A 27,719-nucleotide genomic window follows, 5' to 3' on the forward strand; every position below is an offset into this window, starting at 1 on the left:
TGATCTTGTTCTGACCTATGGCATCGAAATTGAACATCTAATAATTTTCCCCCCAAATCCTGTTTTGTCAGATCATTCTTTAATAACTTTCGAATTTAAAATGATGGATCATGCAGCGTCTGGAAGAAAATTCCACTACAGCAGATGTTTATCCGACAACGCTGTTAATAAATTTAAGAAAATGATTCCATCTTTATTTGCATCTATGCCAAGTATAAACATAGTGGAGGGCAGCTGCCTTAATCCTACTCCCTACCAAATTGATCATGTTGTTGACAGCGCTGTAACCTCACTGCGTGAAACGCTTGATTCTGTAGCCCCTCTGAAAAAGAAGTTAGTGATTCAGAGAAGACTAGCCCCATGGTATAATTTACATGTTCGTACCTTAAAGCAGGCATCACGAAGGCTGGAAAGGAAGTGGCGTTCCACAAACTTAGAGGAAATTTTTCTAGCCTGGAAAAACAGTCTACTAACATATAAAAAAGCTCTCCGTAAAGCCAGAACTGCATACTATTCATCACTAATAGAGGAAAATAAGAACAATCCCAGGTTTCTTTTCAGCACTGTAGCCAGGCTGACAAAAAGTCACAGCTCCGTTGAGCCCAGTGTTCCCTTAGCTCTCAGCAGTGATGAATTTATGAGTTTCTTTACAAATAAAATCACAACTATTAGAGATAAAATTCAGCAGATGCTTCCTATACCTGCAATAAATGAATCTTTTACTACAGTAGCTCTTGAATCATCTGTAAGACCTCAGTTATGTTTAGACTGCTTCTCTCCTATAGATCTCTCTGAATTTACATCAGTAGTTGCTTCATCGAAATCATCAACGTGTCTCTTGGACCCCATCCCGACTAGACTGCTTAAAGGCACCCTGCCATTAATGAACTCATCTTTATTGGACTTGGTAAATTTATCTCTAGTATCAGGCTACGTACCACAGGCCTTTAAGACTGCAGTAATCAAACCTTTACTCAAAAAGCCTTGTCTTGATCCAGGTGTCTTGGCTAATTATAGACCAATATCCAACCTGCCATTTATTTCTAAAATCCTAGAAAAAGCTGTTGCTAAGCAGCTATCAGACCACTTACACAGGAATGAACTATTTGAAGATTTCCAATCAGGATTTAGAGCACATCATAGTACAGAAACAGCACTGTTGAAAGTTACCAACGATCTTCTCTTAGCCTCAGATAATGGACTTGTTTCGATACTTGTCCTCCTAGACCTTAGTGCAGCATTCGACACCATTGACCACAACATCTTATTACAGAGACTGGAGCATGTGATTGGTATCAGAGGAACAGCGTTAAAGTGGTTCCAATCCTATTTATCGGACAGATTCCAGTTTGTTCATGTCCATGATGAACCTTCCACACGAACAAAAGTTAGTTATGGAGTTCCACAAGGTTCTGTGCTAGGACCGATTCTGTTCACCCTTTACATGCTTCCTTTAGGATATATCATTAGGAAGCACTCTATTAATTACCACTGCTATGCGGATGACACTCAGTTATATCTATCTATTAAACCTGTTAACACAAACCAGTTAACCAGACTTCAAGCCTGTCTAACTGACATAAAGGCTTGGATGACCAGTAACTTTTTACTTTTAAACTCGGAGAAAACAGAAGTCATTATATTTGGGCCTAAAAATCTCAGAAATAACTTTTCTAAAATTATAGCTACTCTAGATGGCATAGCCCTGGCCTCCAGCACTACTGTAAAAAACCTTGGAGTTATTTTTGACCAGGACATGTCCTTTAACTCACACATAAAACAAATTTCTAGAACTGCATTCTTTCACCTGCGCAACATTTCCAAAATTAGGAACATCCTGTCTCAAAATGATGCAGAAAAACTAGTCCATGCGTTTGTTTCCTCAAGGCTAGATTACTGTAACTCATTACTATCTGGATGTCCTAATATCTTAATAAAAAGCCTCCAATTAATCCAGAATGCCGCAGCCAGAGTCCTGACAGGAACTAGCAAGAGAGATCATATTTCTCCTATATTGGCTTCTCTTCATTGGCTCCCTGTAAAATATAGAATAGAATTTAAAATCCTTCTTCTCACATACAAATCCCTTCATAATCAAGCTCCTTCATACCTTAAAGACCTCATAGTACCATATTATCCCAATAGACCACTTCGCTCTCAGAGTGCAGGCCTACTTGTGGTTCCCAGAGTTCTCAAAAGCAGAATGGGAGGCAGAGCCTTTAGCTATCAAGCTCCTCTCCTGTGGAACCAGCTCTCAGCCTGGGTTCAGGAGGCAGACACTCTCTGTACTTTTAAGGCTAGACTTAAAACCTTCCTCTTTGACAAAGCATATAGTTAGGGCAACCCTGAACCATCCCTTAGTTAGTTATGCTGCTATAGGCCTAGACTGCCCAAGGACCATCGGTGCACTGAGCTCCCCCCCCCCCCCCCCCCCCCCCCCCCCCCCCCACCTCATGTATATTCCACCATTGAATGTTACTAACCTTGTGCTCTCTCTCTCCCCTAGTTTGTGCTCTCTCCCTCCCTCTCTCTCTCTCTCTCTCTGTACCTTCTGCAGGTGTCCCTGGTCCTGGAGCTGTTTATCGCTGATGTGCAGTTACTGGCCCCACCAACTTGCAGTGTCTATTTGTTGTTTATTGTTGCTGTTCTTTTCTCTCTGCTCTATCCACTCACCCCAACCGGTCGAGGCAGATGGCCGCCCAAACTGAGCCCGGTTCTGCTGGAGGTTTTTTTCTTCCGTTAAAGGGAGTTTTTTCCTCTCCACTGTCGCCAAGTGCTTGCTCATAAGGGAATTGTTGGGTTTTTAGTTTTAGTTTTTGTAAAGTGCCTTGAGATGATTTGTATTGTGATTTGGCGCTATACAAATAAAATTGAATTGAATTGAATTAAGCTATGAGCTCAGGATTGTCCTCTTTCAGTCTTGCTACAGCTCCTTTCTCTCTTCCTATCATAGCAGGGGATCCATCTGTGGTTATTGAAACTACTTGTTTTGGCTTTATTCCTCTCTTTGGTAACATCTCCTTAATGGCCAGGTAGATGTCTTCTCCTCTTGTACTGGTCTGAAGGGGAGTGACACCTAACAGGTCTTCACAGAATGCTTTCTGGTCTGTGTTGAAAAACCTGACATATACTAACAGCTGAGCATTGTCACACATGTCAGTGGACTCATCCACAGCTAAGCCTACACATGATGCCTTATACACGGCTTCATCTAGCTGAGTTAGCACATCTTGAGCTAATATTTCACTTTTCTTTGTGGCAGACGATGCTGACATGGGAATTTGCTTTATTTTATCACAAAGCTCTTGTTTTTGTTTTCCCTCAAGTAGTGTTTCAGCTACTGCACTCATGCATTCTTTGACAACCCCTCCATCAGTAAATGGCTTTCTGTGTTGACCCAAAATCCAAGCAACTCTGAGAGAACACTCAAGAGCACGTTGTTGGGCAGTGAATGTTTGGCTAAGGATCCTGGTGGACTGGTCATATTGGGCTCTGAGACTACTTATTTTCTGTGATCTGACTTCAGATTTGAGTGGGTATGTTTGTTCATAATCTTTATGTTTTGTCTTATAATGGCGTTTCACATTGGCACTTTTAATAAGTGCCACGGTTTCTGAGCATATGAGACACACTGGTTTAGTGTTCCCAGTGGGAAGTATGAACAGAAATGAGTCTGTCCATTCCGGATTAAATGCTCTGTTTTCGCTGTCCACTTTTCTTTTTTTGGAGAGCGCCATTTGTTCCTTATTTCTCTCACTTTCTCCGTCTCACTCGCCTGTTTCTCTCTCTTTCTCCGTCTCACTCGCCTGTTTCTCTCACTTTCTCCGTCTCACTCGCCTGTTTCTCTCTTTCTCCGTCTCACTCGCCTGTTTCTCTCACTTTCTCCTTCTCTTTCTCCGTCTCACTCGCCTGTTTCTCTCACTTTCTCCGTCTCTCTTTCTTCACTTGCCTCTGGCTCTGTTTAGACTGTAGAGTCGTAATTTTTCCCGCCTGGAATGCACAGACTTGATTGGCTGAGGGGTATCACGTGGGATGGCTCAACTCGCATGCAATTGGTCTGTGCGTTTCCACTACCATAAAGTCTACAAAAGCTGCACCGGTGAAAATAGAAGCGCCCCATTAGGTTTTAAATCATAACCTTCTGTTTTGGCTGTAGGTCCGGGTCTGTATGGGGCGGCTTCTGGGTCCGCATCCGGACCGCGGTCCACCTGTTAGTGACCCCTGTTCTATGCCAACACCATGAAGGCAGATTCTTCATCCTCCCTCCCTCCCCCGGGGAGAGCTGACCACAACATTGTTTATCTGCAGCCTGTGTATAAACCTGTTGTGCACAGGCCCATGGTCCCATGTGTGGTGAAGAGGTGGACTGCTGAGAGCGAGGAGGCTCTGAGGGACTGTTTTAACACCACTGTGTGGACAGAGCTCTACGACCCCCATGGGGAGGACATCAATGCCATCACAGACTGCATCACGGTATGGTGTTTTCCAAACAGCAAGCCGTGGCTTACCCGTGATATCAAAGAGAAGAAGAGAGCTTTCAGATCAGGGAACAGGAAGGAGCTGAGGACTGTACAGAAGGAACTGAAGAGGAAGATCAGAAAGGGGAAGAAGGCCAGCTAAAGGAGGAAGATGAAGGAGCAATTGCAGCAGCAGAACATCAGTGGGGTGTGACGGAGTCTAAAGACCATCTTAGGCTTCAAAGCACCCCACACACAGGCTGAGGGGGGGATCTGCAGCGGGTTAACGATCTAAATCTGCATTTCCTTAGGTTTGATCAATCACCCTCTCCTCCCCCCACACAGCTGCATGCCTTCTCCCTGACACCTGGATAATGCCACACTCCCTTAGCCTTTCACACCTGTGGCCCATCCCATCACATCACCCCACCACTTCACAGCTCCATGGACTCACCCTCTCCCCCAGCACACAGCCCCCCTGCCCACCCTTGTCCCTCACACCAGCCCAGGTGAGAATCAAACTGAGGAGGATCAAAGGCAGCTGGACCAGATGGCATCAGCTCCAGGCCTCTTAAGTCCTGCGCAGATGAACTGTGTGGAGTTATGGAGCATGTCTTCAATCGGAGCCTCAAGCTGAGGGTGGTACCACAGTTCGGGAAGATTTCCTGTGTGGTACCAGTACCCAAGACACTGCACGCTAAAGACCTCAACAGCTTCAAGTAGGTGGCTCTCGCGTCCCATCTGATGAAGACACTGGAGAGACTGGTCTTGGGCCGCCTCCACTCCGTGGTGAGCTCAGTGGCTGGGCATTGGAGTGGAGGACCCTGTCATCTTCCTGCTTCACCATGCTCTGACTCACCTTGAGAAGCCTGGCAGCACTGTAAGAATTCTGTTTGACTTCTCCAGCACGTTCAACACCATACAGCTGGTGCTTTTGAGGGACAAACTGGAGAATGCTGGTGTGGACTTTGACCTGGGGGACTGGATTCTGGAATACCTCACACAGCTGGCCCCAGTTTGTGAGAGCCCGGGACTGTGTGTCTGACATCCTGACCTGCAGTGTGGAGGGACTGGCCCCCCTTCTTCTTCACCCTCTACACTGCAGACTACAGACGGCTGTGTTCTGCAGAAGTTCTCAGACGATTCTGCGATTGTCGGGCTCATCATTGACGACGATGATGCAAAGTACAGAGGAGTGACGCAGGACTTCGTGGACTGGTGTCAGCAGAACCACCTCCTCATCAACGTGGGGAAGACCAAGGAGATGGTGGTGGACTGCTGCAGACGTCGGACTACTCTCCCCTTGCCAGTGAACATTCAGCGAATGAATATTGAGAGAGTGGACCCTTATAAGTACCTGGGTATTCACCTGAACAATGAACTGGACTGGACTCATAACACAGACGCGCTGTACAGGAAGGGGCAGAGCTGGCTCTACCTCCTGAGGAGATTGCGGTCTCCTGAGGACCTTCTATGACTCTGTGGTGGCATCAGCCATCCTGTACGGAGTGGTCTGTTGGAGTAGCAACATCATGGAGAGGGAGAGGAAGAAGCTGGACAAGGTCATCAGGAAGTCCAGCTCTGTCCTGGGCTGTCCTCTGGACTCAGTGTGGGAGGTGGGGGACAGAAGGATCCTGGCTAGACTAATATCTATGCTGGACCATGAGTCTCACCCCCTGCAGAATGCCCTGTCTGCCCTGGAGAGCAGCTTTAGTCACAGACTGATTCACTCTCGCTGTGTGAACAAGAGATTCTGCAGGTCTTTTCTTCTTGCTGCTCTCAGACTCTACAATGATCACTACTAACACTGTACACTTGTCATCCATCTGCTGTACTCATGTGCAATACTGTATTAGGTTATTACCCTTATTAGTCCCACAATGGGGAAATTGTATTACCACCCAAAGTGCACACACACAGCAGTGAACACACACCATGAACACACACCCGGTTCGGTGCCTTGCTCAAGGGTCTCAGCCCAGTCGTGGAATTGAAGGTGGAGAGAGCGCTGGCTATTCAATCCACCCCACCGACAATTCCTGCCGGTCCTGAGACTCGAACCCGCAATTTTCAGGTTACAAGCCACGACTACCCACGACAGCCACTACTGTATTGTAAGGTGATTCACTATCAGTGCAATATACTGCAGTCACTTTACCTGGTATTTATTTATTTATCCATTGATGTCCATATACTGTACATACCCATAGGCACATATTGTACACACTTATACACTCATAGTTTTTGTAGTTTTATAGTTTTACTCCACTTATTTTTTTTAATATTTTTAATTTCTTATTTATCTGCTGTACTTCTGGCACTCTGCTGTGTACTTGTACTTTGCTGTTGCAACAAGGCAATTCCCCATTGTGAGACAAAAAAAGGTTTTTCTTGTCTTATCTTATCCTACTTACTCTGAAATTAAAGCATAGAAATAATTGTAACAATAATAACAACTGGACATAAAAATCATGGAATAATTTTGTTTAACAAAATTGAATGTAAATTTCAATCAAAAAGTGACAACCTTTTACAAATGCAGTTGTGGTCATAGCTTTACATACCCCTGGCCACTTTGGCTACTTTTTGTAAAATGTAAATGAACATGCAAAACACCTGTATTGTCTTGTCTTGTGCCTCTTTGAAATCATAATGATAACTACAATTACTAAAGATACCATGTGACCACTTTCCTTATAACGAAAAGCTTTCTGTGTGATTCTTTCTTCCTCTTAAAAATGAACTATTTGCTGGGGAACAATATTGTCCAAATATTGTTTAAGATGGTGTAGTAACACAGTCTGTACCAACAGTGCTTTTATACAGATGGAGGGTACAACAAAAGTTGGAACACATGTAGGAATTGTTAGCATCAGCTTTATATTTACTTCCATTGATGCATAACACCTCTAAGTTGTTAATTATGGCATGGTTTACAGTAAGAATGATTTTGTATCTACAACATGCACATGTCTATAAACCTTAATGCTTAGTCAAGGTGGCCTTGGTGCCCTCTGAAAATGTATGAAACTGAAGTCCAAATTCCTTGCTTTTTAAAGTATGAAAATTCATAAGTTGACGTAACTCTGAAACATACACCTTGTTACACTCTTCACAGAGATCTCCATTAAGGATTCATGGTAATTCAATTTAATTCAATTTTATTTGTATAGCGCCAAATTACAATACAAATCATCTCAAGGCACTTTACAAAAAAAACCCAACAAATCCCTTATGAACAAGCACGTGGCGACAGTGGAGAGGAAAAACTTCCTTTAACAGAAGAAAAAACCTCCAGCAGAACCGGGCTCAGTTTGGGCGGCCATCTGCCTCGACCGGTTGGGGTGAGTGAATAGAGGAGAGAGAAAAGAACAGCAACAATAAACAACAAATAGACACTGCAGGTTGGTGGGGCCAGTAACTGCACAACAGCGATATACAGCTCCAGGACCGGGGACACCTGCAAAAGGTACAGAAAGAAGACTGGGAGAGAGCACAAACTAGGGGAGAGAGAGAGAGCACAAGGTTAGGGACATTCAATGGTGGAATATACATGTGAGGAGGGAGGAGAGGAGGAGATGGGAGAGGAAGGGAAGAGAGGGATGGGAGGGGTAGGGGTAGGGGAGCTCAGTGCACCGATGGTCCTCGGGCAGTCTAGACCTATAGCAGCATAACTAAGGGATGGTTCAGGGTTACCTGAAGCCTAACTATACACTTTGTCAAAAAGGAAGGTTTTAAGTCTAGCCTTAAAAGTACAGAGAGTGTCTGCCTCCTGAACCCAGACTGGGAGCTGGTTCCACAGGAGAGGAGCTTGAAAGCTTGATAGACAGGGTGTTACTAATTTTGGCAATGTTGCACAGGTGAAAGAAGGCAGTTCTAGAGATTTGTTTTATGTGTGAGTTAAAGGACATGTCCTGGTCAAAAATAACTCCAAGGCTTTTCACAGTAGTGCTGGAGGCCAGGGCTATGCCATCTAAAGTAGCTATAATTTTAGAAAAGTTATTTCTGAGGTTTTTAGGCCCAAATGCAATAACTTCTGTTTTCTCTGAATTTAAAAGTAGAAGGTTACTGGTCATCCAGGCTTTATGTCAGTTAGACACGCTTGAAGTCTGGTTAACTGGTTTGTGTTAATAGGTTTCATAGATAGATACAGCTGAGTGTCATCTGCATAGCAGTGGTAATTAGTAGAGTGCTTCCTAATGACATAGCCTAAAGGAAGCAAGTACAGGGTGAACAGAATTGGTCCTAGCACAGAGCCTTGTGGAACTCCATAACTAACTTTTGTGTGTGTGGAAAGTTCGTCATGGACATGAACAAACTGGAATCTGTCCTATAAATATGATTGGAACCATTTTGTCGCTGTTCCTCTGATACCAGTCACATGCTCCAGTCTCTGTAATAAGATGTAGTGGTCAATAGTGTCGAATGCTGCACTAAGATCTAGGAGGACAAGAATAGAAACAAGTCTATTATGTGGGGCTAAGAGAAGATCGTTGGTGCCTTTTAACAGTGCTGTTTCTGTACTATGATGTGCTCTAAATCCTGATTGAAAATCTTCAAATAGTTCATTCCTGCGTAAGTGGTCTGATAGCTGCTTAGCAACAGCTTTTTCTAGGATTTTAGAAATAAATGGCAGGTTGAATATTGGTCCATTATTAGCCAAGACTCCTGGATAAAGATTAGGCTTTTTGAGTAAAGGTTTGATTACTGCAGTCTTAAAGGCCTGTGGTACGTAGCCTGATACTAGAGATAATTTCAATTCAATTCAATTTTATTTGTATAGCGCCAAATCACAATACAAATCATCTCAAGGCACTTTACAAAAACTAAAACTAAAAACCCAACAATTCCCTTATGAGCAAGCACTTGGCGACAGTGGAGAGGAAAAAACTCCCTTTAACGGAAGAAAAAAACCTCCAGCAGAACCGGGCTCAGTTTGGGCGGCCATCTGCCTCGACCGGTTGGGGTAAGTGGATAGAGCAGAGAGAAAAGAACAGCAACAATAAACAACAAATAGACACTGCAAGTTGGTGGGGCCAGTAACTGCACATCAGCGATAAACAGCTCCAGGACCAGGGACACCTGCAGAAGGTACAGAGAGAGAGAGAGAGAGAGAGAGAGAGGGAGGGAGAGAGCACAAACTAGGGGAGAGAGAGAGCACAAGGTTAGTAACATTCAATGGTGGAATATACATGAGGTCGGAGAGAAGGGGGAGGGGGGGGCGGGTAGGGTAGGGGAGCTCAGTGCACCAATGGTCCTCGGGCAGTCTAGGCCTATAGCAGCATAACTAACTAAGGGATGGTTCAGGGTTGCCTGAAGCCAGCCCTAACTATATGCTTTGTCAAAGAGGAAGGTTTTAAGTCTAGCCTTAAAAGTACAGAGAGTGTCTGCCTCCTGAACCCAGGCTGAGAGCTGGTTCCACAGGAGAGGAGCTTGATAGCTAAAGGCTCTGCCTCCCATTCTGCTTTTGAGAACTCTGGGAACCACAAGTAGGCCTGCACTCTGAGAGCGAAGTGGTCTATTGGGATAATATGGTACTATGAGGTCTTTAAGGTATGAAGGAGCTTGATTATGAAGGGATTTGTATGTGAGAAGAAGGATTTTAAATTCTATTCTATATTTTACAGGGAGCCAATGAAGAGAAGCCAATATAGGAGAAATATGATCTCTCTTGCTAGTTCGTGTCAGGACTCTGGCTGCGGCATTCTGGATTAATTGGAGGCTTTTTATTAAGATATTAGGACATCCAGATAGTAATGAGTTACAGTAATCTAGCCTTGAGGAAACAAACGCATGGACTAGTTTTTCTGCATCATTTTGAGACAGGGTGTTCCTAATTTTGGAAATGTTGCGCAGGTGAAAGAATGCAGTTCTAGAAATTTGTTTTATGTGTGAGTTAAAGGACATGTCCTGGTCAAAAATAACTCCAAGGTTTTTTACAGTAGTGCTGGAGGCCAGGGCTATGCCATCTAGAGTAGCTATAATTTTAGAAAAGTTATTTCTGAGATTTTTAGGCCCAAATATAATGACTTCTGTTTTCTCCGAGTTTAAAAGTAAAAAGTTACTGGTCATCCAAGCCTTTATGTCAGTTAGACAGGCTTGAAGTCTGGTTAACTGGTTTGTGTTAACAGGTTTAATAGATAGATATAACTGAGTGTCATCCGCATAGCAGTGGTAATTAATAGAGTGCTTCCTAATGATATATCCTAAAGGAAGCATGTAAAGGGTGAACAGAATCGGTCCTAGCACAGAACCTTGTGGAACTCCATAACTAACTTTTGTTCGTGTGGAAGGTTCATCATGGACATGAACAAACTGGAATCTGTCCGATAAATAGGATTGGAACCACTTTAACGCTGTTCCTCTGATACCAATCACATGCTCCAGTCTCTGTAATAAGATGTTGTGGTCAATGGTGTCGAATGCTGCACTAAGGTCTAGGAGGACAAGTATCGAAACAAGTCCATTATCTGAGGCTAAGAGAAGATCGTTGGTAACTTTCAACAGTGCTGTTTCTGTACTATGATGTGCTCTAAATCCTGATTGGAAATCTTCAAATAGTTCATTCCTGTGTAAGTGGTCTGATAGCTGCTTAGCAACAGCTTTTTCTAGGATTTTAGAAATAAATGGCAGGTTGGATATTGGTCTATAATTAGCCAAGACACCTGGATCAAGACTAGGCTTTTTGAGTAAAGGTTTGATTACTGCAGTCTTAAAGGCCTGTGGTACGTAGCCTGATACTAGAGATAAATTTACCAAGTCCAATAAAGATGAGTTCATTAATGGCAGGGTGCCTTTAAGCAGTCTAGTCGGGATGGGGTCCAAGAGACACGTTGATGATCAGAAGCAACTACTGATGTAAATTCAGAGAGATCTATAGGAGAGAAGCAGTCTAAACATAACTGAGGTCCTACAGATGATTCAAGAGCTACTGTAGTAAAAGATTCATTTATTGCAGGTATAGGAAGCATCTGCTGAATTTTATCTCTAATAGTTGTGATTTTATTTGTAAAGAAACTCATAAATTCATCACTGCTGAGAGCTAAGGGAACACTGGGCTCAACGGAGCTGTGACTTTTTGTCAGCCTGGCTACAGTGCTGAAAAGAAACCTGGGATTGTTCTTATTTTCCTCTATTAGTGATGAATAGTATGCAGTTCTGGCTTTACGGAGAGCTTTTTTATATGTTAATAGACTGTTTTTCCAGGCTAGAAAAATTTCCTCTAAGTTTGTGGAACGCCACTTCCTTTCCAGCCTTCGTGATGCCTGCTTTAAGGTACGAACATGTAAATTATACCATGGGGCTAGTCTTCTCTGAATCACTAACTTCTTTTTCAGAGGGGCTACAGAATCAAGCGTTTCACGCAGTGAGGTTACAGCGCTGTCAACAACATGATCAATTTGGTAGGGAGTAGGATTAAGGCAGCTGCCCTCCATTATGTTTATATTTGGCATAGATGTAAATAAAGATGGAATCATTTTCTTAAATTTATTAACAGCGTTGTCAGATAAACATCTGCTGTAGTGGAATTTTCTTCCAGACGCTGCATGATCCATCATTTTAAATTCGAAAGTTATTAAAGAATGATCTGACAAAACAGGATTTGGGGGGAAAATTATTAGATGTTCAATTTCGATGCCATAGGTCAGAACAAGATCAAGGGTGTGATTAAAACAGTGGGTGGGTTTATTAACGTTTTGAATGAAACCAATTGAATCTAATATAGAATTAAATGCAATGCTGAGGCTGTTATTTTCAACATCTACATGAATGTTAAAATCTCCCACTATAATGACTTTATCTGATCTAAGCACTAAATCAGACAGGAAGTCAGGGAATTCAGTTAAAAACTCTGAGTAAGGAACAGGTGGACGGTACAAAATGACAAGTAGAACTGGTTTTTGTGTTTTCCAGTTTGTATGTGAGAGACTAAGAGTGAGGCTCTCAAATGAGTTATAACTGTTCTGAGGATGAAAGTTTAATAATAAGTTTGACTGGAAGATTGCAGCTACTCCTCCACCTCGACCTGTGCTTCGAGGAACATGATAATTTTTATGACTGAGGGGGGTTGATTCATTCAGACTGACATATTCATCCTGCTGTAACCAGGTTTCAGTAAGATAAAGTAGGTCAATTTGGTGATCAGTTGTCAAATCATTTACTAACAGAGATTTAGAAGAAAGGGACCTAATATTTAATAATCCACATTTGACAGTTCTGTTTTTCTGTTCAATAAGAGGAGTGGTCTTAATTTTTATTAAGTTTTTATGAATAACTCCTCTTCTGTTAACTTCTGATTTGTTTGATTTATATGTTCGAGGGGCAGACACAGTCTCTATGTGGTTTGAAGGGGGCGGCGGCTCTAAGGAAACTGCAGAGAAGCGTTTTAGACTGAGTCTCTGCATCCCGGTCCCCACCCTGGATTGTCAGGCTTTAGGTCGGCTAAGAAACTCGGCCAAATTCCTAGAGATGAGAGCTGCACCATTCAAAGTGGGATGGATGCCATCTCTCGCTATCAGACCGGGTTTTCCCCAGAAAGTGGCCCAATTGTCTATGAAGCCCACATCGTTTGCTGGACACCACCTAGACAGCCAGCGACGGAACGACGACATGCGGCTAAACATGTCATCGCTGGTCAGATTGGGGAGGGGTCCAGAGAAAACTACGGAGTCCGACATTAATTTAGCAAAGTTACACACCGACTCAACATTAATTTTAGTGACCTCCTATTGGCGTAATCGGGTGTCATTGCTGCCGACGTGAATAACAATTTTCCCATATTTACGATTAGCCTTAGCCAGCAGCTTCAGATTTGACTCGATGTCGCCCGCTCTGGCCCCAGGAATACATTTGACTATGGTCGCTGGTGTCTCTATTTTCACGTTCCTGACTATGGAATCGCCAATTATCAGAGTTGGTTTCTCAGCGGGTGTGTCGCTGAGCGGGGAAAATCTATTAGAAACGTGAACAGGCAGGTGATGAGCCGTGGGCTTCTGCTTAGGAGTATGTTTCCTTCGGACCGTCACCCAGGCTAATTCTCCGGGCTGCTCCGGAGCTGCCCTTGGACCGCTAACAGACCCTGAGCTCGGTGGCTCCACACCAGCTAACGGGGCTAGGCTAGCTGGCTTTTGTTCGAAGGTGCGGAGCCGCGCTTCCAAATCAGTGATCCTCGCCTCCAAGGCTAACAGAACCTTACACTTAATACAGGTATCATTATCGCTAAAGGAGGCAGAGGAATAACTAAACATGTGGCACACCGAGCAAGAAAGAGAGAGAGAGGGAGAGGCCATGTTAGCAAGCTAACTAGCTAGCTAAGCTAACCGGTAGGCCAACGAGCGCTAAGTCAGGAAATAGCAACAAACACCGGTCAAAACAGAAAGGTACCCGACCAGCACCGGAATGCAGCAGCCAGTGAACCGTTCAAAGTCTAGCCGGTTCCCAGGTGTGCCAAACCACAGCTAGTCTGCCGCCAGTCTGCAGACGAACCACACAACACACACAACACGACACGCCTGCAAGACAAAAGTGATTCGCTTACCCGGATGTTCAGCTAATTTACCAAGTCTAATAAAGATGAGTTCATTAATGGCAGGGTGTCTAGTCGGGATGGGGTCTAAGAGACATGTTGATGATTTCGATGAAGCAACTAATGATGTAAATTCAGAGAGATCTATGGGAGAGAAGCAGTCTATACATAACTGTGGACTTGCAGATGATTCAAGAGCTATTGTAGTAGAAGATTCATTTATTGCAGATATAGGAAGAATCTGCTGAATTTTATGTCTAATAGTTGTGATTTTATTTGTAAAGAAACTCATAAATTCATCACTGCTGAGAGCTAAGGGAACACTGGGCTCAACAGAGCTGTGACTTTTTGTCAGCCTGGCTACAGTGCTGAAAAGAAACCTGGGATTGTTGTTATTTTCCTCTATTAGTGATGAATAGTATGCAGTTCTGGCTTTACGGAGAGCTTTTTTATATGTTAGTAGACTGTTTTTCCAGGCTAGACAAATTCCTCTAAATTTGTGGAACGCCGCTTCCTTTCCAGCCTTCGTGATGCCTGCTTTAAGGCATGAATATGTAAATTGTACCATGGGGCTAATGACCTCTGATTCACTAACTTCTTTTTCAGAAAGGACACAGTTTCAATTGTTTCACACAGTGAGGCTACAGCACTGTCAACAATATGATCAATTTGGTAGGGAGTAGGATTGAGGCAGCTGCCCTCCACTGTGTTGGCACATGGCATAGATGTAAATAACGATGGAATCCAACCATCCATCCATTTTCTATACCCGCTTTTTCCTGAATCAGGGTCACGGGGATCTGCTGGAGCCTATCCCAGCATGTATTAACAGCATTGTCAGATAAAGATCTGCTGTAGTGGAATTTTCTTCCAAATGCTGCATGATCCATTATTTTAAATTCAAAAGTAATTAAAGAATGATCTTAGGTTTGTTAACATTTTGAGTGAAACCAGTTGAATTTAATATTGAATTAAATGCAGTGCTGAGACTATTATTTATCAACATCTACATGAATGTTAAAATCTCCCACTATAATGGCTTTATCTGAACTAAGCACTAAATCAGACAGGAAGTCTGGAAATTCAATTAAAAACTCTGAGTAAGGGACAGGTGGATGGTACACAATGACAAGTAGAACTGGTTTTTGTGTTTTCCAGTTTGGATGTGAGAGACTAAGAGTGAGGCTCTCAAATGAGTCATAACTCCTCTTCTGTGAACATCTGATTTATATGTTCGAGGTGCAGACACAATCTTTATGGGATTTGGGGGGGGGGGTGATGGCGCTAAGGAAACTGCAGAGAGGCTCCACACCTGCTAATGGAGCTAGGCTAGCTGGCTTTTGTTCAAAGGTGCGGAGCCGCGCTTCCAAATCAGTGATCCTCGCCTCCAAAGCTACCAGAACCTTACACTTATTCCATGTATCATTATCACTAAAGGAGGCAGAGGAATAACTAAACATGTGGCACACCGAGCAGGAAGGAGAGAGGGAGAAGCGATGTTACTAGCTAGCTAAGCTAACTGGTAGGCTAACGAACGCTAAGTCTGGAAATAGCAATAAATACCGGTAAAAATAGAAAGGTACTTGACTAGTACCGGAATGTGTAGCGGTTAATGAATTGTTCAGAGAGTTTTGTTAGTTTTTAGGTGTGTTAGACTATAGCTAGTCTGTTGCTAATCTGTAGACCAACTATACAGCACACGCAGCACGACACGCTTGCAATAGGAAGTGATTCATTTACCCGGAAACCAGCGTTCATTCATGGTAAGAGGTCACCCCACTAAAACTTTTTAGCCATATATCAAGGCCTTAATCAAAAAAGAAAATTTGTCTCATGTTCACTAGATTGGTATCATTGCATTGTGAAAATGAGTATTCACCTGAAGTCATGAAAACAGTTTACATTATATAATACAATTTATACAGTATATAATAATAAACACCCCCTCTACGATATACTGACTAAACAGAGTAGCAGCTGCAGTGGGAGGCTCATCTCACTGTGCTGCAGAACTGAGAAGTTGAGGAGATCCTTTGTCCCCACACCCATTAGACTTTTTAACAGTAATTATGTTATTTAGGCTATTTATGTTACATGTTTTTGACTGTGAATCTGAATTTCCCCGATGGGGGATGAATAAAGTATATCTACATCTTGATTGCTCAAACATGAGGAAACTATCAATCTATTGTGCTCGACTGTGTATTTTTGACAGCTGGGTGATGTGTGTGGGATAAAGGAAAAATAAAATTTAACCTATTCCGAATAACTAGTTAAGTCTGATGCTTATCAAGCAATATATGAATATATGACACATTTCTTCTTTATCTGGTAAAATATCTAAATTCATCACAACGCCATTTTGTCTTATTACAACATATCCTAAAAATCCTCGCAATTTGATCTCTGTAATAAGTTGACATCACATTCCATCATCATTATTGTCAAGAACCTAGAGGAGAACCCACACAGATTCAGGGAAAATAAACAAAGCTTTATTTTATTTTTAGTTTTTGTGGTCGGTCCAAACCACAAACGGTTGTTCGGCTCCCTCCATCCAGTGCCGCCACTCATCCAGGGCGAGCTTTATGGCTAGAAGCTCTCTTTCCAACATCATAGTTGCATTCCGCTGGTGAGAGTTACCTGGAAAAGAAAGCACAGGGGTGCAGTTTTTGGTCGGAAACAGATTGTTAGGAGAGAACGGCTCTCACTCCAGTGTCTGAGGCGTCCACCTCGACCACAAACTGCCGGAGGGAGTCCATAACCTATTTTCCAGTCAACCAGACAGGGATATGAGGGAATGTAAATCCGGCTCATCCTTCCGACAGGCTAACTCATCCTTGAGTTAGGACAGGTTAACTTGTCCACTGGCCCAGGCCAGTGCTGTGTTCTTTACTAACCCCACAATAAAAGGTATACGGGACTTATCTGTAGGGTGGGTCAGAGGGCGCTGTTCAAAGACGTTTGAGCACTGTAGGAGGAAGCCCAGGATCTCCGTGGTACGGCCCGGGGTCCACAACATACAAGTCCTGTGGGGCCGGGAGAGTGCTTCGTGGAGGTCAGGGGCGGTCCTTGAACAAAAATCTGCTGGGTCCAGTCTTGGCCAGTTCGTTCTGTTAAGAGCTGAGAAGAGAACCCACACGCAGATTCAAGGAAAATGAACAAGGCGTTATTTAGTTCAGTCTTTTTAAAGGAATGAACAGAAGGTGTCTCGAGTCGGAGAGATATGTAAATGAGAGGATGCAGGCATTTCAGGCTGCAGGTGGCTGGCACACACCGGAGCAAGCAACCTGCAAGCAAATCGCACAGGTAAGTATTTTAGGCAAGCTAGAAAGTCAGAGCGAAGACCAAATGGTGCTCTACTCAATGAGGTAAGCTGACGAACTTAAACCTTTCCCATGGAAGGCTGAAAGTTTTACGGCCGCGCTGTGAATATGAGTCACAGGTGCGGCTCATTATCCCCATGTCCTCTTCTTCCAGGGGCGCACCTACAATGAGTTGTGGACAAAACACTGGAAACCAAACAGTACACAGAAGGGAAATGAGTAGGGAAACATGAGGGAGAGGGAGGGGTGGCCCTGCCGCCTCATGACAATCATAGTCATTATTCTCAATAACCAGTGAAGTTTGATGCTTTTCAAACAATGCATGGTGACACATTTCTTATTTATTTGGTGAGATGTATAAATTCATCATAACGCCATTTCATCATATTACAACATATTTAAAAAGTCCTCACAATTTGACATGTGGAACATCTTGAAATCAGGTATACCAAATTTAACACATCTTTGATGTACACTGCAGGAGAAGTATGTTAAATTCCATTGTATGTCAAAATACACAAAATCCAAAATGTTCGTACTGGGGAGTTCCACGCACCTACCAAATGTGTGTAGCTGAAACTACATGCCAACCACAAGACTCACTGACATAAGGGGGACCATGGAATCGCTGGGCCACACCCATGGCTTAGACTGTGTCTGTGACTGCTCACCGCAGTAACAACTGCACTTACAACAGTGCAGCTACGTGGGTCAATCTTTTTTTTTTTTTTTAAAAAAAGATTATTTCTTTATTCTTTTCAGTTCAGTACAATTCAAGAGCAAGAGCAAACACTTGGTGACAGTGGAGAGGAAAAACTCCCTTTAACAGATGAAATCTCCAACAGAACCAGGCTCAGTTTGGGCGGCCATCTGCCTCGACCGGTTGGGGTGAGTGGACAGAGGAGAGAGAAAAGAACAACAACAATAAACAACAAATTAATATTGTGCAGGTTGGTGGGGCCAGTAACTGCACATCAGCAATATACAGCTCCAGGACCATGGACACCTGCAGAAGGTACACACAGAGAAAGGACAAACTACATACACAGTGTTTGTGTATGATGTCTATCTATATGCCAGTTAATTTTATTATTATTTATGTCTTTATTTGGACAGTAATTGAAGAGGACAATGGGATATGTGGGGAGAGAAGTGAATGGAATGACATGTAACAAAGGTACTTCAGCCAGGAATTGAGCCATGGATGGATGAGCCCAATGGCACAGAGGATAAAGATTTTTAGATACGTACATAATCCTTCTAAGTGGGACACATTCACTGATTTTTCTTGTCTTTGAAAGGAATTTGTTAGTATCAAATATTTACAATATCACCAGACAACCTTTAAACATATGTGCTGTCTCAGTAAAATATACATATTGAGTATACTTTGCTTCTGCCTGTGTCAAACCTCAAAGTACTGCAAGTGAAGTCAGTCAGCATGTAGATAATGTTTTTAGATCCCAGTTGAGTTGGTCCTATTTTAATTTCCCATCAAAGTTTTAGTAAGACCATTAATTTCCCAAATTAATCATTCACTGGTAACTTTTTCAAGAGATTCCAATTAGCTAAAGAGCAGTACTTCATCACAGTGTTGCCCACACCCACCTCGCTTTTCCATTCAAATACTTTAACGAAACCTTTAATGAAGAAAGCTTCCCTTCTACCACCAATCCTTTTTTATCCAGTATATGTGTGTGCTGCTGCTGGTGAGCGCTATCAAGTGGTATAAACCTTTAATTTTAGAGATCTGCATTAATAGCTGAAACAGCCTAACATCTGGGCTCCACTGCCTGCTTTCATACTCTCATCTAGAGAAATTCCAGTAGGGGAGGGGAAGCTAGGCGGCTACCCAATCATTTGCTCCCAGAAGTACACAAAATTAGTTGCTTATCAGTTGAGTTCCATATATGATCCTTTAAAAATCTTTTCTGGATGACCAAGGCTGGTGGTTTGGCCATAGCTTTATAACCTGGCTCTACAGAGAGTAGGTGATTGCTGTGGGAAATGGGGAGAGGGAGGTCTAATTAAATTACTTTACAATAGGGTCAGAGATTCCTCCTCTTCCTAACCTTTGCTAGTCACCAACAAACAGTAAGATTCAGCATTTTATTTTGCACCTCTGTGGTGTGAAAGATATTGAATTGTCATAAATCTGTTTTAGCCTCCTGTGTTGCCAATATTTTATCAAAATTCATGGAGGTAAAATATACAGGGAGGCACATCAAGAAATAAACTGTGGAGGGAGAAATACTGTTTGGAAAGTAAAGTTGCAAGCACTGCAAGGTTGCTTTTGTTTTGATGTACCCCTTGTTTATTAACTTGCCTTTCTCCTAATCAATCAAGCACCAGGCACATCATTTTGCTGTTCTGTTTGGACTTTTTTGTTAAATGTGAGCAGTTCTTCTCCAGGCTGTTTTATAAATTTGCTGTTGCACAGTATTTTTCCACATTAATGAGTGCAAGTTGTGGAATTAGGCTAGGTTCTGCTTGTTAATGGGACTTGTGAAAGCTGGAGAGTGACTGCAGATCTCGTTAGCTGAGCAGGCTGCTATTGATTGCACTGGGCCACTGGGGGCTCCCTACCTGCGTTTGACTTTGTACTTCTGCAGGAGTTGTAAGGGTCTGTGGAACAACAGGGACCACGCACATCTCAAACAAGGTCTATGAAAAGCCTATCAATTAGGCTTTGAAGGTCAAGTAAACTCCCTCCCCTGCACTCTCTGTCTATGTCTCCACACTCTAGCCTGGTCCTGAGCCGGTGGTATCTTCTCTTCCCTCTCTAAAATACATCAGAAGACTCCATTCAATTAAATATCTCTCGGCTCCAGCTGCTCCCTAAGTGAAAGGTCAACTAAGTCCAGAAGGTTAAAAGAGAAAAGCTTGCTTCTTCACAACCCCTTCCCACAACAAAGCCTCCCCTGAGCAGGTGCTCTCACCCTTAATGATACCCACTGGTCAATCCCTGAGTAGCAGGGACAGTCAGCCCCAGAAGCACCACTGCAGACCAGAGCCAATCGATAAGGCAAAAAAAAAAAAAAAAAAAAAAATACATATAATGATAACCTGCAGACATAATGTCTGGCCCTTGCACTGTCCCAGTTGGTTGACATTCAGGTAGATACTGGGAGAGAGAGCTTGCCAGACATCAAAAGCAAGGGGAAACAGGGAGCTGTCTTTGTTTCTTGTGACTGAGGTGAGTTAACCCTCACACATGAACTCTAATTATCCACACTGTGGCACTTACATTCAGGAGGAATTTTGGATTATTCTTCTTTACTGCTTCAGCTCAGCTACATTATATTAATAATAAAGCCATATAATGGAGAGTAGCCAAAGTACCAAATCATTTCTATTTATAGAGAATATGTCTAACTGTGGTCTGATGAATATCTAAAGTCTTTCAGATTATTCTGTCACCATTTCCAGCTACATGAAAATCAGCAACTCTTGATTGTAGGTCTTCTGAAATCCCATTTTTGGGAGGCATGGCTCACATCAGCTTAGTCTGTAAATAGCACATTAACACACTACTTTGACTGTTTATAAAAGTCAAGGTAGTTCTAACCTCCATTCTTGTTTCACTGATTGGACTCCAGTTGGTATTTTATGACATCAGAACCCTAGTGTTGCCGTCCATGTTTATTACTGTCAGCAGTTTGCATATTTGAGTGAGTTAAAGACATACAAGATTGGGACTTTGTTATATCAGCTTAAAAATATTTTGTTTGCTCATATTTTACTGTGATCTGATCAAATTTCATGACCAATTTATGCAGAATACTAGGAAATAGTACAGTGCCATTATTTTTTCTTCCAACTCTCTCAATAAATAAATATGCTCTACCATTCAAAGATAGTAAACTTAATGTGGAAAAAAAAGAAAAATAATATACTTTTCAGAGTTATATAAAAAGGTCATTTTCAGGGAAGAAGTAATGGGTTAAATAATCAAATTCTCAAAACTCTTAAAAACATTAAAAACTGAATGCTGGTAAATTTCCTGCATCTCGGCAGTAACCATATCCTCCTGAGACCCAGCCCACTGACTTGTGTCCCTTGTAGTAGACAGTTTGTTCACATCCAAACGGTTCTATGGTCCGCTACAGTGGACATGCTATAAAATTAAAAATAAAAATAAATTTTAAAAAGTCTAAATTGTAACATGTTTTTTTAAGCAAAAATAGCTAGGAAATTACAAAAAACAAGAAATTGGAAGACACTTATTTTCCTTGGTTCTCAGGAGGCTAAACCTCTTTGAAAGAATAAATCACGCTCTTGTCTGATTCTGAATTCTGTGTGGGTGATTTGTGCTCCTGATTACCTCCCTGGATCATGACAATCTCCAAATACCTTCCTCAACATGCTGTCTTTCAACCACCACCTTTTGTGTTTGTGTTTTGGGTCTTTGCTTTTATTCTCCCAGATGCTCATTCTCTGGTATGATTCTCGAAAAAAAACAGCAGTGTTATTCATAAGAGAAAAAAGTTATTCACTTACCAACACAGTCTCTGTAGTGTCTGCCAAGACCAAGTTCAACACATGAGCATAACACCATACACGCACGTGATTAGGAGCAAGGCATTGAAGCATTTATACCTCCCCTGCATACTAGCAGCTCCATCAGTAGAATTGCTGATGCAACTGCTCAAGTCTATCTCCATCCTTTCCAGAACATCAGTCAACAACTGGACAAAGTACTGCCCTGTGGATGCTTCACATTTCACCACTGCAACAAGCCTCTCATGGATGTTGTCATCAGTGACACATCTGACAATAACAGAACACTGGTCTTGTGTTGTAATGTCTTGTCTAGCTCCATAACTAACCTTTGTGCGTGTGGAAGGTTCATCATGGACATGAACAATCTAATATTGAATTAAATGCAGTGCTGAGACTATTATTTTCAACATCCACATGAATGTTAAAATCTCCCACTATAATGGCTTTATCTGAACTAAGCACTAAATCAGACAGGAAGTCTGGAAATTCAGTTAAAAACCCTGAGTAAGGGACAGGTAGATGGTACACAATGACAAGTAGAACTGATTTTTGTGTTTTCCAGTTTGGATGTGAGAGACTAAGAGTGAGGCTCTCAAATGAGTTATAATTGTTCTGAGGATGAAAGGTTAATAAGTTTGAGTGGAAATTGCAGCTACTCCTCCACCTCGACCTGTGCTTCGAGGAACATGACAATTTTTATGATTGAGGGGGGTTGATTCATTCAGACTAACATATTCATCCTGCTGTAGCCAGGTTTCAGTCAATTTGGTGATCAGTTATCAAATCATTTACTAACAGAGATTTAGATGAAAGAGAGGATAATAAGAGGAGTGGTCTTAATTTTTATTGGGTTTTCATGAATAACTCCTCTTCTGTTAACTTCTGATTTATTTGATTTATATGTACGAGGGGCAGACACAATCTCTATGTGGTATGAGGGGGGCGACGACTCTAAGGAAACTGCAGAGAGGCGTTTTAGACTAAGTCTCTGCGTCCCGGTCCCCACTCTGGATTGTCAAGCTTTAGGTTGGCTAATAAACTCAGTGGCCTAATTGTCTACGAAGCCCACATCGTTTGCTGGACACTACCTAGACAGCCAGCGATGGAATGACGACATGAGGCTAAACATATCATTGCTGGTCAGATTGGGGAAGGGTCCAGAGAAAACTACGGAGTCTGACATTAATTTGGCAAAGTTACACACTGACTCAACATTAATTTTAGTGACCTCCAGTTGGCGTAATCGGGTGTCATTGCTGCCGACGTAAATAACAATTTTTCCATATTTCCAATTAGCCTTAGCCAGCAGCTTCAGATTTGACTCGATGTCGCCCGCTCTGGCCCCAGGAATACATTTGACTATGGTCGCTGGTGTCTCTAGCTTCACGTTTCTGACTATGGAATCGCGAATTATCAGAGTCGGTTTCTCAGCGGGTGTTTTGCTGAGCAGGGAAAATCGATTAGAAACATGAACAGGCCGGTGACAACCGACGGACCAGCCTAATTCTCCGGGCTGCTCCGTAGCAGCCCTTGGACCGCTAGCAGACCCTCAGCCTGAGCTTAGTGGCTCCACGCCTGCTAACGGGGCAGGCTAGCTGGCTTTGGTTCAAAGGTGCGGAGCTGTGCTTCCAAATCAGTGATCTTCGCCTCCAAAGCTAGCAGAACCTTACACTTATTACAGGTATCATTATCGCTAAAGGAGGCAGAGTAATAACTAAACATGTGGCACACTGAGCAGGAAAGAGAGAGAGAAGGGAGAAGCTAAGCTAACTGGTAGGCTAACGAACGCTAAGTCTGGAAATAGCAGTAATTACCGGTCAAAATAGAAAGGTACTGGAATGTAGTACCGGAATGTAGCGGTTAATGAATTGTTTAGAAAGTTTAGTTAGTTTTTAGGTGTGTTAGACTAAAGCTAGTGTGTTGCTAAGTGTTTCAATGAATCTTCCCTATATATATAGGGAAGATTCATTGAAACACTTAGCAACACACTAGCTTTAGTATATATATATATATATATATATATATATATATATATATATATATAGGGATTTCTCATTAATGTACACTCAGCACCCCATTTTGACAGAAAAAACCAGAAATGTAGAAATTTTTGCAAATTTATTAAAAAAGAAAAACTGAAATATCACATGGTCATAAGTATTCAGACCCTTTGCAGTGACACTCATATTTAACTCACATGCTGTCCATTTCTTCTGATCCTCCTTGAGATGGTTCTGCACCTTCATTGGAGTCCAGCTGTGTTTAATTAAACTGATTGGACTTGATTAGGAAAGGCACACACCTGTCTATATAAGACCTTAGCTCACAGTGCATGTCAGAGCAAATGAGAATCACGAGGTCGAAGGAACTGCCCAAGGAGCTAAGAGACAGAATTGTGGCAAGGCACAGATCTGGCCAAGGTTACAAAAGAATTTCTGCAGCACTCAAGGTTCCTAAGAGCACAGTGGCCTCCATAATCCTCAAATGGAAAAAGTTTGGGACGACCAGAACTCTTCCTAAACCTGGCCGTCCAGCCAAACTGAGCAATCGTGGGAGAAGAGTCTTGGTGAGAGAGGTAAAGAAGAACCCAAAGATCACTGTGGCTGAGCTCCAGAGATGCAGTAGGGAGATGGGAGAAAGTTCCACAAAGTCAACTATCACTGCAGCCCTCCACCAGTCAGGGCTTTATGGCAGAGTAGCCCGACGGAAGCCTCTCCTTGGTGCAAGACACATGAAAGCCCGCATAGAGTTTGCCAAAAAACACATGAAGGACTCCCAGACCATGAGAAATAAGATTCTCTGGTCTGATGAGACCAAGATTGAACTTTTTGGCATTAATTCTAAGTAGTATGTGTGGAGAAAACCAGGCACTGCTCATCCCCTGCCCAATACAATCTCTACGGTGAAACATGGTGGTGGGAGCATCATGTTGTGGGGGTGTTTTTCAGCTGCAGGGACAGGATGACTGGTTGCAATTGAAGGAAAGATGAATGCGGTACAAGTACAGAGATATCCTGGAAAAAAACCTCTTCCAGAGTGCTCAGGACTTCAGACTGGGCCAAAGGTTCACCTTCCAACAGGACAATGACCCTAAGCACACAGCTAAAATAACAAAGGAGTGGCTTCGGAACAACTGTGTGACCGTTCTTGACTTGCCCAGCCAGAGCCCTGACCTAAACCCAATTGAGCATCTCTGGAGAGACCTGAAAATTGCTGTCCACCAACGTTCACCATCCAACCTGATAGAACTGGAGAGGATCTGCAAGGAAGAATGGCAGAGGATCCCCAAATCCAGGTGTGAAAAACTTGTTGCATCATTCCCAAGAAGACTCATGGCTGTACTAGCTCAAAAGGGTGCTTCTACTCAATACTGAGCACAGGGTCTGAATACTTATGACCATATGATATTTCAGTTTTTCTTTTTTAATAAATTTGCAAAAATTTCCACATTTCTGTTTTTTTCTGTCAAGATGGGGTGCTGAGTGTACATTAATGAGAAATAAAATGAACTTTTTTGATTTTGGCAAATGGCTGCAATGACACAAAGAGTGAGAAATTTACCCACTGTATATATACTGTGTGTGTGTGTGTGTGCTGCTTGAAAGTTTGTGAACCCTCCAGACATGATCAGGTTTTGTGTAAATAAAAAAAAAAAAATGGAATGGGGTACATCCAAAACCCAATTTGTGAAGTAGACTTCCAAATGATGGACACAAACAAAAAAAAGGATATATTGTCATTATTAATTGAACAATAGTGGTTAATCTCACAAAAACTGGAAATCTGACTTGTGCAGAAGTATGTGAACACTTTTATTTAGTAGCTTGTGGCAACTCCTTTTGCAGCCATTACTTCAACCAAACGTCTTCTGTAACCACTGACCAGTCTCACACATCTGTCTTTGGGGATTTTTGCCCACTCCTCCTTGCAGAACTCAGCCAGTTGAGAGAGGTTAGAAGGACATTTGGCATGTAAAGCCCATTTCCGGTCTAGCCACAACATTTCAATTGGATTGAGATCCGGACTTTGATTAGGCCAATCAAGAGTGTGAACCTTTTTTCTTTTAAACCATTCCTTGGTGGATTTGCTTGAATGCTTAGGGTCGTTATCTTGTTGCATCACCCATTTTCGGCCTAGCTTCAGCTCTCTGACTGAAGGCAGGAGATTCTCTTCAAGAATTTGTTGATAGGTCTGAGAATTCAAGTTTCCCTGAATAATATGGAGTCGTGGCAGAAAATCAACCCCAGACCTTCACATTTCCACCACCATGCTTCACTGTTGGGAGGAGGTTCTTTTCCTGGAATTCAGCGTTGGCTTTTCTCCATAACATGGTGGCTTTGATTATGACCAAATAAATCTATTTTGGACTCATCTGTCCAAAGAATGGACTTTCAAAAGGCCTCTGGTTTGTCCAAATGCTCTCTGGCAAAGTTGAAACGGGCAGCTTTGTTTTTTTTTGAGAGCAGAGGCTTCTTTCTAGCAACCCTCCCATAAATGTCATGCCTGTTCAATTTTCGTCTGATTGTAGACGCATGTACATTTACCGCAGAGGTCTGCAACTCTCTAGAGGTGATGTGTGGGTTGGCGTCCACTTCTAGGCAGAGTTGTGGTCATGTTGAATGCCCTCCATTTGTAGATGATTTGTCTTACAATGGATGGATGGAGTTGGAATCTCTTGGAGATGGTCTTATAGCCTTCCCCAGACTGATGGGCTGTCAGCACCTTCTTCCTGATGTCCTCGGATATCTCCTTTCCTCTTGGCATTGTTTGACTCCTTGGCACCACAGTGGTTTGGTTGGTTTCCTCTCTCTTTTAATCAGTGTTGCCCTATCACTTTCCAAAGGATGTCTAATTTGATTGGTCTGCTTAACTGATTAATTAATTAATTAAATGTGTTTCACCTGAATCTGTTACCCACTGGATTTTGCCAATGCAGCTGGGGCTTCACTTACTTTTGCACATACAATAATTCAATTGTTCATGTAGTTTTTTGGCTACTCACAAAATTCCCTCTAAACAAACATATGCAATTGATCAACATACATCTGACATTTAATTTATAAAAAGCAGGTGATGTAAAAATAAGAAAATTATGGTAAAACAACAGAAAACTCTGAACAGCTCAAGGGGTTCACAAACTTTCCAGCAGCACTATACATATATATATATATATATATATATAATATACGTGTGTGTATACACACATTACATTCTGCATGATAAATTATAAAGATTTAACAGTGATCTGTTTCTGTAATGTTTTTTAGTTACTACATTACTGTAGTAAAACTGTTACGTGTTGGGGTGCTGGAGAGAGGAAGGAGAGACACGACCCAAATGCAGGACAATGAGGCTTTAATTGTCACCCTGGAAATTCCAGGGCTCAGAAAAAACACAAAAACAACCGGACGAAATGGTTACCATCTAATTGCCGGCGTAACGGCATGCAACAAGACACCTTCATATAGCTCTGCTCTGCTCTGCTCTGCTCTGCTCTGCTCTGCTCTGCTCTGCTCTGCTCTGCTCTGCTCTGCTCTGCTCTGCTCTCTTCAACAGTCTGCAATGCTTCCACAACCACAAAGGGAAGCAGGGAAGTATTTATAGGGGAAGAACACAAGGTAATTGAGAACAGGTGAAGGTGATTATAATGATTAACAATTAAAGCTGCCGGGGAACAGAGCAGGGAAAAAGGGAAATCTTTTCAAAGTAAAAGGTCCCGGCCGGAAGTCCCAAAAGGGCAAATTATCTAGCTAGCAAATACATGCATATTAACAATGTAAACATTAACCATACTTTGACCATATAATATGATTAAATGTTAATAAAATAAGTGTATCAGTAGATAGCCATTACTGATCAAAAAAAGAAATTTCTAAAAAAATATATTTTACCTAGCTGATTAGGATC

Source organism: Mastacembelus armatus, chromosome 23, assembly GCF_900324485.2.
Source record: "Mastacembelus armatus chromosome 23, fMasArm1.2, whole genome shotgun sequence".
NCBI lineage: Eukaryota > Metazoa > Chordata > Actinopteri > Synbranchiformes > Mastacembelidae > Mastacembelus > Mastacembelus armatus.